Genomic DNA, 16,229 nt, shown 5'->3' with positions numbered 1-16,229 from the left:
AATGTAAGAATAAGAAGGGCAGCGGGCTACACCACAACACACAGGACAGCACCTGTAATGTAAGAATAAGAAGGGCAGCGGCCTACACCACAACACACAGGACTGCACCTGTAATGTAACAATAAGAAGGGCAGCGGCCTACACCTCAACACACAGGTCAGTACCTGTAAAAGTTTTATATTTTTATTGAAGAGCAGCGGCCTACACCACAACACACAGGACAGCACCTGTAATGTAAGAATAAGAAGGTCAGCAGCCTACACCACAGCACACAGGACAGCACCTGTAATGTAAGAATAAGAAGGGCAGCGGCCTACACCACAACACACAGGACAGCACCTGTAATGTAAGAATAAGAAGGGCAGTGGCCTACACCACAACACACAGGACAGCACCTGTAATGTAATGATAAGAAGGGCAGTGGCCTACACCACTACACACAGGACAGCACCTGTAATGTAAGAATAAACAGGGCAGCAGCCTACACCACAACACACAGGACAGCACCTGTAATGTAAGAATAAGGGCAGTGGCCTACACCACAACACATAGGACATCACCTTCAATTTGCAGAAGAGTAGCGATCTACACCACAACACACAGGACAGAACCAGTAAAAAATATATTTTTTTGGGCAGCAACTCCTTGACAGACAGGAGCATAGCACCCCTGCGCACCTTCGCAAATGACAGGTGTGGCCAACACGCACACAAAATGTTTTATTTATTGGGAACACTGGGAGTGAACCACCGGAAGACAGCAATACAGCACCCCTTCGCAACTACACTGATGAAAGGTGTGGCTAACGCACATACTTTTTAAAAAATTTTTTGGATCACTGGGGTGAACCCCTGAAAGAGGCAGCAGCGCTGCACCCCTTTGCACCCACACTGATGATAGGTGTGTCTGACAGGCACACAGAAATTTTTTTTTTGGGAACACTGGAGGTGAACCCCTGAAAGAGGCAGCAGCACAGCACCCTTTCACAGCTACACTGATGACAGGTCTGGCTAACAGGCTCAAATTATTTTATTTATTTATTTCACACTGGGGAAAGGTGAAGAGCACCCATAAAGGACAGAGCACCCCCTGGACAACACAACACTACAGCCAGCATCAGGAACAGCTCCCAACTCCCTCCCTCTTCACAGTAGCCAGCCCCTATGTATTGTATATGGACTGGAGTGACTTGGATTAGACAACAGTAGCCAGCCAGCCCCTATGGTCAGCATTTGCAACAGCTCCCGGCTCCCTCCCTCTTAACAGCAGCCAGCCAGCCAGTCCAATATGTAATGTAATGTATATATTATACAGTAACACTACGTTCAAGTACTAAACAACAGATCCCAGCTCCCTCCCTCTGCACGCTTCACAGCCGGAATGAAAAAATGGCGGTGATCGCGGGACCTTTTATAGAATCCAAAACCCACAAGAATCTGATAGAGGGTTGATGAAGTTTTGCCTCGCTCGGATTGGGGGAGCTCAGGGGGGTTCGGATTTACACCTATATATTTATATAGAAATGATGGAAGCCACTCAACAGGACTATGCAGCATGAAGCAACAAACCAGACGGATTGGTATCACAGTCAACGTTTCAGCAAACAAATGCTTTTATCAAGACATACAGATTGTTAAAAATATGCAGTTTAAATAACAGGTTACTCACCCATGTGTCTGCCACCTCCACAATCTCCCCAGCTGCAGCGCCTGCTGATGATGTCACGACCTGGGACACATCAGGGCTTGTGCTGGTTTGGGGGGCATGGTCCAATCACCCATGCCAGCAGATAACAATAGTACAGGACATCTACACAAAGGAAAAACAATAAGAGATAATTATATATCTGAATGTGTGGGGCAGCACAAATGGCAATAAAACTTCACTGTATAAAACTTCAGGAAATCCGAGCAAATATACACAATAATATGAACTCTGAATAGCAAACAATGTGATAGTCAAAGTAATCTGCAGTGTCTGTTGACCACTAACCTAATGGGTATAGTGTGTGTTAAGACTTTGAATAAGTAGGTATACAACCGCACTAATTACAGAAAGCAAGTTAGAGATAGATTCTCGTTAAGAGTGACCCATGGGCTGTACAGTCTGTAATGCATAGATCCATTTGGCCTCCTTCTGTAGAAGGATGCGGTATCTATCTCCTCCTCTGATACTTGGGGGCACCCAATCTATCATCTTGTATCTTATGCTAGATAGATTGTGTTGGTGCTCCAGAAATTGGCGTGTGACCGGCTGATCACAGCCCTTACCCTCCAAAGCATCCCTAATGCTAGAGCAATGCATCGCCATTCGCTCCTTTAGCTGTCGTGTTGTTGTTTTGCCAATGTACAACATACTACTGGGGCATCTAATGTAGTACACTACATATTTACTGGAGCAAGTCAGTGCGTATTTGATCCTGAATTTTTTACCCAATCTGGGGTGTGTGAACATGTCACCTATTTCCAGGAAGCTACAGGTAGTGCATCCAATGCACTTATATTTACCTGGCTTCCGAGTCAAAAAATGGCTCGACTTACTTACTGACAGATGACTAATGTCATTGTGTACTACAATGTCCCTGATATTTCTCCCCCATTTAAATGATGGTAGATCCTAACAATGCTGGAATCTGTTTATCAGTTGATACTATGGGCCATATTTCCTTAGCTGTTTGCAAGATATTACTACCCGCAGTGTACATTTGTGTCCAAACAACATGGTTATCTGGCTCCTTTAATGGAGCCGGCAATAATTCATCTTTATGGCTAACCGCTAGTGCATGCTCTCTAGCTTTGATGAGAGCTTTATGATGATATCCATGTTTAAGAAACTTAATCATCATACTTTTGATTTGTATCCTAGCCTCATTAGGTTCACTGCAAATCTTTACCACTTTCAAAACTTGAGAGAATGGTAGGCCAAATTTTAAAGACTTGGGATGATGGCTGTCGGATGATAGGAGAATATTCCTATCAGTGTTTTTATAGTACATGGAGGTTTTGATACTGCCATCATGTTGGAGGTGAATGGAAACGTCCAAGAAATGGACTGAGGTATAGCTGCTTTTCGAGGTGAGCTTAATGGGACAATCACGCTTATTGATGTTCTCAATCAATTTGTCGAAATCCTCCTTGGTACCTTTCCATAATAGGAAAATGTTGTCTATGTACCGACAGTATCCACAAATCTGTTGTGCAGAGATAGAATCTGAAAAGAAAAAAATCCTCCTCGATAGCCAACATGTATACATTAGCAAAGATCCAGGATACACATGATCCCATGGTGCACCCAGAGTGTTGCAGATACATTGTCTTATCAAAGATAAAATAGTTCCTGGTGAGAGTCCATGTAAGCAATTGAATAAAGAAATCTATTTGTGGACCTTTGTACTCTGATGTGAGATGTATCTCTGACCTGCTTCTATCCCTTGTGCCTGGGGAATGCTTGTATAGAGACTAGAAACGTTTATAGTACACATTAAGTGTGATTCCTGCAGAGGTGACAATGCCTGTAATTTAGGGATAAATGATGTAGTATGCTTAAGGAAGGTTTTTTCTTTTTGAATAAGAGGCTGTAGGAAATGATCCAGGTATTGTGAAATACTGTAAAATAGTGAATCACGGGCAGCTCTAATGGGCCTCTCGGGTGGGGAGGTGGCATTTTTAAGCAATTTGGGGATGCTATATAGAACCGGAATCTTGGGGTGAGGTTAAGCCAGAGCATCCCTCGTATATTGATTGATAATGTTGTCAAGTACTGCCTGAGCCAGTAGTGTATCTAGCTCTTTCTTGATTATTATCGTGGGATCCTCAAATAATGCTTCATAGGCTGTAGTGTCATTCAGTTGACTGTATACTAGTTTTATAGAGTACTAGGTCTTGCACTACAATGCCACCACCTTTATCTGCTGGGCAAATGATGATGTGTTCATATGAGTCCAGAGTTTTTTAATGCCTGCCTTTCCAAATAGGAGAGGTTCGGTGTTTTGACAGGACCTGGTCTGTAATTCTCAATGGTGTTGTCCATATAGTTGGTAAAACATTTTATGTTAGCATTAGATGAATAGGTAACAAAAGAAGACTTCTTCTGTATTGAAATTGTTCTCTTGCTGTAGATGACAGGCCAAAGTGTTCTTTTAATTTGATGCGATGATCAAATTTAAAGAAATCAATCTTATTTTGAAAGACATCCAGTTCTTGGGTGGGGACGAAAGACAGTCCTTTATTGAGTACTTTGGGCTCCATGTCCATCAGTTCTCTTGAGGATAGATTGAAAACTACCATCTCTGATTGTACACTTGTCTTCGCCTGCCTTGCCCACTGACCTCCGTGCCTCCAGGAGATTCCCTCTTGAGATGGACCAGTCAAGTGCTGTGGCTTCATCCAGTGAGGCAGAATGTGCAGACCAAGCTAAAGCCCCCTCCAGCAGCAGGCCCGCTTTAGGGGTAGCCACGAGAGCCACCCTGGACCTCACCAGAGAACCTGCACCACGCACGGAGGTCAGTGGGAGAGGCAGGCAAAGAAAAGTGCTGCGGCAGTACAACAGGCCCAATGATCTGATAATAAGTATTTTTTGTTGACATTTCTGCAGTGTGCTGGAGGGAATAATTTTTTTTCTATGGTTCAGTGTAAACCCCGCCCTTTACAAGTACCTGTGATATATCATTAAGCTGACATGAGCGACCACCATACTTTTTTTTTGCAGTCTTGAGAGGCATGAAGGGAGCCAGCATTGGGAGGATGTGCTGGTCCTTATAGTGCCATGTGGAGGTTTCTGGGGTACCTCCAAGGTGAGTCAGCTCTCAGCTTATACATGTGCTGTTATTATGCAACACACTAATTTGTAATTATATGACCCAGAGTGGGTGCTACTATTATGTAGCAATAATTATTTTGGGGTGAGCGTTTGGGAGTGGAGCCCCCGAAGTTGTTCTGGCTAGACCTTTTTCAGGGCATCACCACTTAATTCACATAGATATTTTTAATCACTTTCTAATTGTTTTATTATTCATGTCATTTTAATTCTCTCATTTCATTAACACTTATTGATTTATCTTTACACATCTATTCTTTACACTTCACTATCACCTTTTTTCCCCTTTTTCGTGTGATGCCCTGGGGATGGTCCTTGGCTGGAATTTTTTTGGGTACCTTGCTTTCGGACGTGAACCCCTTAATATTAGGGATGCCATTATAGAGGAGCCTTGACGATGGCCTAGCGCTTATTCATATATTTGTAAATCTATGTAACTATTACCTCTGAATCTCTATTATAATGTAGCATTTAAGTATTTTTTGTTGACATTTCTGCAGTGTGCTGGAAGGAATTTTTTTTTTCTATAGAATTCATCAAACTATTAAATGGACATTTGCAATAGTAATACTTTTCAGTGGTTAAAATATATTTTATATTCTATTTTTCCTTTGTAGACCGCATAGTTAACTTTGCAAACTGACAATGCCATGTTACTATGGGTCTGATTCAGAGGTGTAAGCACTGTCGATGTCGGACTTAGTGGAGTGATTGTTTGCTACTGCTCATGCATCTAAGTTGCACCCAGCATGCGTGTGGATTGTGTCTGTGCAGAGTCGCATTTCCAATTTCAGGGGCACGCACGGAAAAGTGTATTGAAATCGTACTGGGCATTCCTGAGTGGTGTCTGGGAGTCTCTTAGCTCATCAACGGAGATTGTTTGTCTTATGAGTGGGTCATGATAGTGTTGCTGTTGCCTAAAGGATTGGATAGTCAGATGCTCATCCGCTCACATAGGAGTCCATATACGGACAAAGAAACTGCACCTGCAATAAGGCTGGTGCAAGTTTTGATGATGGGAACAATGGTGTTGTCTAAGGATGCACCAATCAGTATTACTGTATGTATGGAAGCCTAAAGTGGGCATATCAATCCTTGCACGTATGTACACAAGGGAAGGACATTGCAGCGACATTTGCATAAAGTTGCAGGTTGGCAACTGCCAATAGACATAGTGAGGGCATGTCTGTGTCTACCGCTTAATCAAGCCCTAAGTCTTCAACTATATAGTATAGAAAATGTGACAAAGATCCACAAAGTTTTTTTTTATAATAGGGGAGGGATGTTATTTATTTATAAATGTATATAATTAATCAGTTAGTTACCCCCCCCTTGATTAATTTGGTGTTTATTCCTGAGCAAAGTACTCCAAATATTAAATGTGTATATGTGAAAGTATATTTTATTTGCCATTCCAACTTCACAGGGGTAGGTTTTACCTTTATTTCAGTGGTTGGAGTTATGAACAGTCATAAATTAGGTACAAACCAGGGGCATATCTATAATGGGTGCAGGGTGTGCGGGGAACACGGGCCCCTGGGTCTAGGGGGCCCCCGAACTGCACACCCTGCACCCATAATATTACTTACCTCTCCGGAGTCACACATTGGCGTGGGGGTCCGGCGCTGTGAAATGACTGGAAAATTGCCATGGCGGCCATTTTCCCATTGTTTGTGCATGCGCAGTACAGGGAAAATGGCTACCGTGGCCATTTTCCCGGTGACCTGTGCATACATTATAGACTCTGGGCACACTATAGTGCCCAGAGTCTATAACTCCGTCGCTGGCCACGCACAGCTCAGTGCGCTGCTGGCCGTGGGGCGGAGAGGAGAGGGCCTGTGTCGGAGACTGCACATGGGCCCCCAACTCTCTAGAAACGCCCTTGGTACAAACCATTAATGTTATACCCTAAAGCACTTGAATTTCATTCTCCTCCCTCAGATCAACAGCTTGGTTAATAAATACCTTAGCAAAAATTCACATTTGGCATATTTATAAAATGAAATATATAATGGTAACCTTAACCACCTAACTGGATAATATTTTTTCAAAAAATGTCCCCCAAATTGTTGATTTTGTCATTATAAAATTATGTAAATATTACCTATTTAAACATGATGAAGTATTCAAGCACTACAAAGCAGTGTGGCCATTAGTGCGCACATTGAGGGTACCAGGTGAGCCGGCTCCCAGAACCCCAGTGCAGAGAGGGGACAGTAAGGAACAACCTCAGCCTAGGCTGAGTACAGTTGCTCCAGTGCTTAGCCTGCAACATGGTGGGTAAACCCCATGTGAACTAGAGCACGGGATGGTATCTACCAGGTCCCAGGCTGCAGGTGGGAAAAACTAGAATAACTTACCCTGCAGTCTCATTACTCAAAGTTAGATCAGGAGGTGCAGGGATAACTGGTCTGCACAGCCAGGTGATTGTTTTACTGGAACTCCAGGAGGATGCTGTCTAAGGGTATTGTCTCCCTCCCTCTGGAGCCTAAATTCAGCCAGAGAAGGTGATAAGTTCCCCCAGCCAAATCCTGCAAATAAAGTCTAGGAGGGAACCATCCAACCAATCCAGACTTAGCAGCACCTAAAGTGTGGTTATCTGTCCAAGTGGTCTTAGGCTCAGCCAGTGGAGGAACTCCCGGAGACAATGGAGTCATTTGCCGCTGGGCGCCAGCCCTGAAGTGGGCACCTGGCTCCATTGTCACCCGGAGCTGCATGGAGAAGGAGCGCTGCTGATCGGCGCTCCACCCCCAGTGGCATAGCTACGGAGGATGCAGGGGATGCTGTCACACCCCCTGCACCCTCCATTTGCCGTGCGCCCACTGAGTGTGTTACCAGCGGGCACCCGGCTCCTTCTCTCCCCCCGGTAGTAGCCGGAGGACGGAGCTCACTCCTGAGCTCCGGCTTCTGGGTCCCGCAGTGCACTATGAGAGTGATGTCATGATGTCACTCCCATAGTTCCGAGGAGCAGGCGCCGGGGACAGACAGCAGCAGGCACTGAAGCGGGGTTTAAGGTAAGTATTTTTTTGTGTGTGTGAGCGTGCACGCGGGGTGGCACTACAGGGGGCTTACTACTGGGGGCATTACAGGGGAATTACTACTGGGGACACTACAGGGGGCTTACTACTGGAGGCACTACAAGGGGCATTGCAGGGGGCTTACTACAGGGGGCTTAATACAGGGGGCATTACAGGGGGCTTACTGCTGGGGGCACTACAGGGGCCTTACTACTGGGGGCATCATATGGGGGCACTACAGCAGCATTACTACTGGAGGCATCATATGGGGGCACTACAGGGGCCTTACTATTGGGGGCACTACAAGGGCCTTACTACTGGGGGCACTGCATAGAGGGACCACTACTGGAGGTACTGCATAGGGGGACCACTACTGGAGACACCGCATATGGGGACCATTACTGGGGGGCACTACATAGGCGGACACTGCATAGGGGGACCTCTACTGAGGGGGACTGCATAGAGGGACCTCTACTGAGGGGGACTGCATAGGGGGACCTCTACTGTGGGCATTGTATAAAAGGAACTGCATAGGGGGGGCGGCAGTAGCTTGGACTGACTTAAGTGCTGGGGGGTGATATATTTTAATTTGGGGGGGTGGGCACCATCATTTATCTTGCGTCCGTGCACCTGGGATGAAGTTACGCCACTGGGCTCAGCAAATTGACCATTCCCGACTGTTCATTATTGACAATGTCAAATGTGTGCATGCACAGCACATACACTTAGCTTGATTGTTTAAAGGGCCCAGGAAATGCTTACCCTCTGTGTTAGAACTGGCTAAAAAGAGGGTACAGTACAGTATGTGAGACCAGAAATTGTGTAGCCTCTGATTATCTGAGAGGATTGTACTTCTGTGCCATCTTGTATGCTGTGATTGACCCAAGCACATTTTGCAAAAGGACTAGTCTTTGTAAACACATATGAGCAATAAACATCTTGCCTTAAGATGCCTACATCTCCTTTAATCCTATGACTACTAGAGGAGCAGCAAACACTACTCTGTTCTCCAGTTGTTCTGGATTGAGCTCAGCATCTCCAAGCAGAAACCTTTTGCTAGCTACTCACTGTAGACTAGTCCATAGTGAGAGACCATTGCCAATTGTACAACACTGTTTAGGAAGTGTTGTAGCAGCGTGTCCACACATACCCAGAAGTAAGCAGTTACAGGTGACGGTAATAGGAGTATGGTGGTTGCAGCAAGACACCTGACCACTATGCAGTGGGAGAAGCCAGTAACAGGTGGTTACTGATGGGGAGAGGGAATCCCTAGGAATGGTGAAGTAAGCAAATTCAGGTTATTCAGGGTTGAGTAACCACCTTCTCTTCTATCAGTGTCAAAAATGGTGATTACCTGGCAGAACAATGTTACCCAGTTGCAGATATTGGTGGCATAGTGGTGGGATAGTTGCAGATAACTTTTCGGTCACCAGATTGGAGAAGCCAAGTTACTTGGCAGAGGAGTAACTGCAGCACAAGAGAACACCAAAAATGGATGAGTACAGCAGAATATTCTAAGAGACCCTAGCAGATCAGCTGGCAGATCGGGACAAAGGGCGATAGACCATTAGCACATGTTCATCATCTGGATGTGGCATGACAAGAGGGCATCACTGACTGTGGTTCCCAAAGAACCATTGCCAGCTGCTGTACCCAGAACCGAAACCATACAGCTTGCTAGATTTGAGAAAAGTAATTGGGACAATGATGGATGTTTACAGGATTTTTATAGGTCTAGCAAACTCTATGATTTGCCTTAAATAGTAGTGTGTCATATACCTTGTGCCCACTCTACATAGAGAGGCACTGGAGGCCTATTTATGAGTTGCAACTGAAGACTGTGGAGGTTGCACATATACTTCTAAGATTTATACAGTTCAGACAACTATTTTCTAAATTATATATCCAACAAACGTTTCACATGAACTGGTCAAATCTTTGCTCCTTAATATACAGTTATATGACCCAAACCAGTTTGCTTTAAATGTAATCTGATTTAAACACAATCTGATTTAGCATATAACTGCCTCACACATTCTTATGAAAACTCCAGAATACAGGAATACCCCCTGGGGGTATATTTACTATGGTTCGTTTTTTTTTCTGTTCGATTTATCATTTGATTTTGGTTCAATATTGTTTAGATTTTTTTATGAAGGGATTTACTAAAGCCCAAATCAAATGTCGAATTGAACAGAAAAAGGAATTTCAAATTTAATGGAATTTCTGAGAAACATTGATGATTTCCCATAAAGGACTATAGGATCCCTTCATTTACTAATGTTCGATTTGCAAATCGAATGAAAAACAAACAGCAAATCGAACTTCTAAGCCCCAATGAATAGAAGAGCTTCATGTTTTCGTTTTCAACATGAACAGTTCGATGTGACACAGACACAGGGGAGGCTAGTAATGTCACAGCCAAGGAAACCCTATTACCGGGTTTCCCAGTTGAAAAATTACTCCTGACATCTATTCAGTCCAGGCCGGGGATCCCTGGGGAGTTGGGACCTCCCCAATAAAGGGGTCTCCCTCTCCATGGCACCCCAGGCCTAGGCTGATAGCCCGGGGCTACCCCCGGCACCCCTGGGCGTTGGGTGCCATTTTGATAGTGTAAAAGTGTAGTGTAAAAAGAGAAGTGTAAACATGGTCTTTATGAGCAGAACTACAGGTCCCAGCAAGCCTCCTCCACATGCTGGTACTTGGAGAACCACAAGTTGTTTCTTGTCATACGCATGTCCAGGGGCTAAGAAATAGAAAGAGTGAACCAGTGTACCATACAAATCTGCTTTTTTAATTAATATGAAATATAAAACTTTTTTTTATAGTTGGATGACATTACCTTAAATAAAATGAATTGCTCTATGATGCCACAATGTGTGATAATAAGTACAGTAATTTCATACAAATACATACAATTTTAGCACTCTGTGGTCCTGGCCTTGTAGAGAATGGACCTAAAAAGACAGTAGTGTTTGTGCAATGTGTATTAACGTGTACAAAATAGTTTTACATTACTAGCACATTTAAACTTCAGAATCTCACTATGGGCCTATTCACCATTACTTGAATACATTTTTTTATAAACTTTTCATGTCATATTGTCATTTTCAAGTAACCGACCCATTCATTAAACTGTAATGCAGGAGATAAACACTGATATCTGCTGGTTACATTTCTCCCCCGATAGTGGTCACCATTCCTATAAATTAGTATAGGGACGTAGAAATTATGCCATTCAATAAAGTTCCAAAAAATCCTTTTTTTTTGTAACTTGTGTGCGTAATTGTACACCATCCAGAGATGGCATAGAGGCCCCCAAAAGTCTTCACAAGCTGCTGTTTACACATCAGCTTGTGCAGAAGAGGGATCTTTTCAGATCCCTCACGTAGATGAAGTGGATCCTCCTCCGTCCCTCCTCCCCTTCATGCCCCTCGATCCCTTTCCACTGAATGCTCTGTCAGATTCCTAACTCTATGCATAGGTAAGATGTTAAAGGCGCATGCACAATTAAAAGAGAGGCAACACATATGAACAGTGCAGCAGAAGGTAAAGTGTCTCAAACTTCCCAAAAGCTGTCTCCGCAGAAATAGCAGATTTTGGAAGTTATGATTAAGTAAATGAGGCTCAATGAATGGGTTCAACATTTACAAGAAACCTCACTGTTGGTAAAAAAAAACCCCATTTAGATATAAACATAAAAATACGGATAAATGATGTATAGATGAATGAAACCCAAATGTATTGTGAGACCATAACTACAGGCTGACAGGTGTATATAGAAATGTTTGTGGATTTATAATTCATTGCATTTAATTGCAATAAACATTTAATTGTTGACCACATGGTGGCACAATTTGCTTGGCCATCCTGGTCGATAATAGCCCCAATAAAGAGAGCGCTAGGTGTTATTGATGATTTTCCCTAAGTGCTCCTGCATTATAAAGACGCACATCTCATCTTGGGTCTGCTTGGGTCATTTTTTACACATTCAACATGCTGCTATGCTATTAAAATGAATTAATTCCAGCATACAGTTACCTTGAGTCCAGTGTTATTAACAGAAGTGTGTTTTCCATTTGCTTTCATACAAAGGACAAGTAATTACTGACATTGTTGGCTGTCTCTAGTCAAAGCTGTGAGCATGTTACAGAAACTACAGCAGAATACAGATCCTACCAAATTCCATCACTAGTGGTGAATGAAAGGAGCTTATAACAAAGCTACATTGTGACTTTTCAACAGGATTGTCTCAACAATATCTACTTTATATTTTTCTAGCAATGAAAGGAAAAAGTATATAGAAAGCATGCTGTAAATCCCTTTTTGATTTGTGGTTACATGTTATCCTACTTACCCCTAATCTGAACAGAAACAATCTCTCAGATTAGCCTTAAATTACATTGTCACACATTACAGTCTCCCATTGCTGTTTTGTTTTAAAATGTTCCCCTGTGCCACTTCTTGGAGCTGCCATTGATCAGTGGCTTTTACAATCCACACGGATTTTTCATTGGAACCCCTGAGTGGAGGAAACACACACACAGACGGTGTCTGCAATAGCAGCTGAAAAATTAAGATTTCCATTAAGATTTCAGCAGTGAACAAAAACTGACATTTTAAATCAGGCTCACAAAATGACAAAAGACAATATAAAATACTGCCAATATTGTAAAGATATTGCCAATTTTTGGTTGAGTTGGCAACTTTTAGACCCTGAGAAAATGTTACTTTACAATTGGTACTTCTATAAAAATGTAATTACCTAATAAACTTATAAAAACCTGTGGAAAGCCATTTATTAGATTTATCCCAAGTTCTCTGTTTTTATTTCATTAGACAATACAGTGGACAATTGGCCTGATTCAGAGTTGTACACTATTGGCATCGCTGCTGCTAAAATATGCTACTGCTGCAGAAGGCCTCTGAGGACAAAGGGCACTCCCTGCTGGCATTGCAGAACCAAGTGCAGCATCAGATCCCCATCATAACCATCAGTTGCAGCATTATCCATCTGAGTAAGCCTAAGGCTACTCATAATGGTCATCATAGCTCTATAGTCGAGGCCAGTAAATCTGCATCTGAAGATAAAGATACTGGCCTCGCCACTCCCAGAAAATGGGGACAGAATACCCCCATTTTTGGGAACACTGGCCGTTGCCGCTCATTCCCTGCACCCAAACTGCCGCAGCATGTTTAGATGCAATAGAGACCACTGCATCGCAAAAGAGACCTGCACATGCATAAATCCCAACAATCGGAGTTGTACGTAAACCATTGGATTTGCGTTCAACTCTGAATCAGCCTCAATAACCCATGGACTTAACTAGGTGTGTACAAGCGGTGCCATTGCCCAGGACATAAGACTGAGAGGATGGCATCAAACCCCTGATATAGCACTCTGCAGCCTGCAGATCTGATGGAGAGCTGCTCTCTAGAGCTCAGCTTCCCCATGGTGTATTATTACACTGCTATGGCTCTATAATAACCATATTTCAATATATTGGTTTGTGAGTTTTTTTATTACTATGATTTAATTAACTGATTTACACACAGGATTAAACTTTGTGCATAATAGGTGATCTGCTGTTAAGCTGTATTCTTTTTATACTACTTGAACAGATCACCACAACTATACTATCTCTTCTAAAGTACTGTACATTCTATTGATTGCTCTTGAGACACTTTTTATTTTTTACAAAAAACTGCCTTTTTATTATAATGGCCTCCATTAAAAAAAAATCTATTTTTAGTGGTAACATTTATCTCAGCTGACTAAATTGTGTATTGTTTTTACATAAATAACAAAAAACAATAAATATTATTATTGCAGTTAACGGTATTCCCAGTAATTAATCGTTTGAATAAAACTATCTATTTTTTTTTTTTAAATTCACACTTAGGCCCCTAATTACTACAATCTGCATTTCAAATGCAGTGTAGTGTGATATTTTTGCCTAAATTTGCTTTGCTTTGCAAATTTAGGAAATATCACAGGAATGTATCAAAAATCACTTGCAGGGACAGAGCTTACGATAAAGCTCTATCCCTGCGAATCCCCTCTACACATTTCTCTCATGCAAAGTGTCTGAGAAGGTGTCTGTACATTCACCGCCAGCACAACCCCCCACAATCATCAATCCCTCCACGATCACCACCCCTCTCTCGCGATCGCCATTTATTCCCACTTATTTTTTTACAATATATTTTTACTACATTTCAGGCAGATCGCATTTCCCTTTACAAGCATGTGAAATGTGATCTGCTTACTAAAAATATGTGAATTGAAGGGATTGGAGTAGTTTTTCACAAAAACTTCTCCAATTGCCCTTTAATAGATTTATGTGATACTAAAATAATGTAAAAAAATATTGTGAAACACCCTTTTTCAACTTTTTTTGTAAAAAATAATATTGATTAATATGGCCCAAAAGCTAAATTTTGGATGTTAATTATATGTGTCCTTATTAATGTAAATAAATGTAAATAAAATGTCTGGTAGAATAGAGATTTTTGTAATCCATTAGTATGATATTGCACTATAAGGTTTGTATTAAATTACATGTGGAATTATTCTCATAATCTGCAATTAAAGTATATTGAATAAAAATTTTATGTAATACTTTAATTAAAAAAATATTTTGAATAGAGAAGAGTGGTCTGGTTTGTGTAGTCAGATTGAAAATGCCATATAGAATTGAGAGATACAGTATGTGTAATATCACTGATGCATGAAAGAATATTATGTACATACTGTATAGCTATAAAATAAATTGATATATACAGATACTTTTGAAGTAAGTGACACTAAGTCTGATGTGGTTGGTCTATCAACGGTTTCTTATTTAATCTCTGTGTATTTTGATAAATAATAGAAAATAGGAAAATGGGGGATTCCAGTCAATAAATTTGTCTTCTTTCTTCTTAAAGTGATACCTAAATGTTTTCCTTGATGTAACAGTTTTTTATACAGTATACATTAATGGAATCAGATCAAAAATATTTAAATGTTAATGGATCCTGTAAAATTCTTAATACTTCATTTTCATATTATGTGGTGGTTAGAGTTACATTCACCTGATTCTTATGAGCCATTTAAATAGTTATCATAGAATTTTAATAGCTTAGCTTTCAGAAAGGATTACATTGCAAAAATGTGTTCGGTAATATTCATAAATCTATCCAATAATTTTGAAATGTGAACATACAGGGATTCTGAATTGGAGGCAATGCATTTTCCATATGTGTTGACAGAACAAAGTACATGTATTATGCTAATATGATTCTATGCCGGGAAACAGGAGCACATGTACGCCAAGAAAATAGACCTACATATGCATGTAAGCACTTAAGTCCACCAGCAAACATACTGAGAATTTGAGAAATTCCACAAAACATACTTTATTTTCTACAAGATCAATTAAATTCAGCTAATTAATCTATGAATAGTAAAGTTAATCAGTACAACTTCAAAACAATGACCAAATACAGTAAATCATGTTTGTAATGTGTTTTTTTATGATTGTTTATGCAATTTTGTCCCCCTAATATATACCAATCACATTACTTGAAACACACAGAATGGGGCAAATTAAATGGCCCTGTGATTTTTCAGGTAGAAATTACCATGGACTTTGCAACCAATCTGTCATTATCATGGGTATGCGTGCTAATGATTCCCATGGTATTCAATTTAAAAGAATTGGTCACAAACTTTTTACCACAAAAACGCTCAAGGGAGAAAAAAAGTGTCGGCAGTGATAAAAGAAATATCTCTGTGGTGCCCGGGCTCTGCCCAGAGCGAGCCACAGTGCCCCTGCTGCTGGGAAGACCTCACCTACTGCTGGGGAGGGCCTTCATTTCTCCACACAATCTCCAGTCGCAGGATGTTATAAATGATGAAGTTGGTGGTCTAGTGGTGGGGTTGGTGGTTCACGGAGCAGAGGAAGGATCCCCTGGTTTGACTCATCTCCTGACTCTGCATCCCGGTGATCACCTACACATTCATATCCCCCCTGTGAGAGTGCCAAGTAGTGTCTGTCTCTGTCTGCAGCTCCCCTGGCAGGTGGATGTTACTGGCTCAGTTCTACAAACCCAAGCATCCATATCCAAAGGACAGGCTCATTCTCCTTCCATCCTTCCATAGCCAGACAGCAGGTATCAGGTAAATCCCTCAGAGCAGCCAGCAGAAGCAACAGGGCAGTGCCAGGGCACAACTGTGTGCAATCTATTTATTGGACGAATTAGGCTAATTGAAAACTTGTAATTGCCTAATTAGTCATGAGTTGGGGGTTTCCAGGGGTTCTGAAACAAGTCCCAACAATCTTTTGTTAACATAAAGAATTTAGGAAAAATTTGGATTTCTCTGAAGCTGCGAGAAAAAAAGTCACATTAAAC

The sequence above is a fragment of the Taudactylus pleione genome, unplaced genomic scaffold (genome assembly GCF_031769625.1).
Source record: "Taudactylus pleione unplaced genomic scaffold, aTauple2 ptg000282l, whole genome shotgun sequence".
Taxonomy (NCBI): domain Eukaryota; kingdom Metazoa; phylum Chordata; class Amphibia; order Anura; family Myobatrachidae; genus Taudactylus; species Taudactylus pleione.
Note: the sequence above shows the minus strand (reverse complement) of the source record.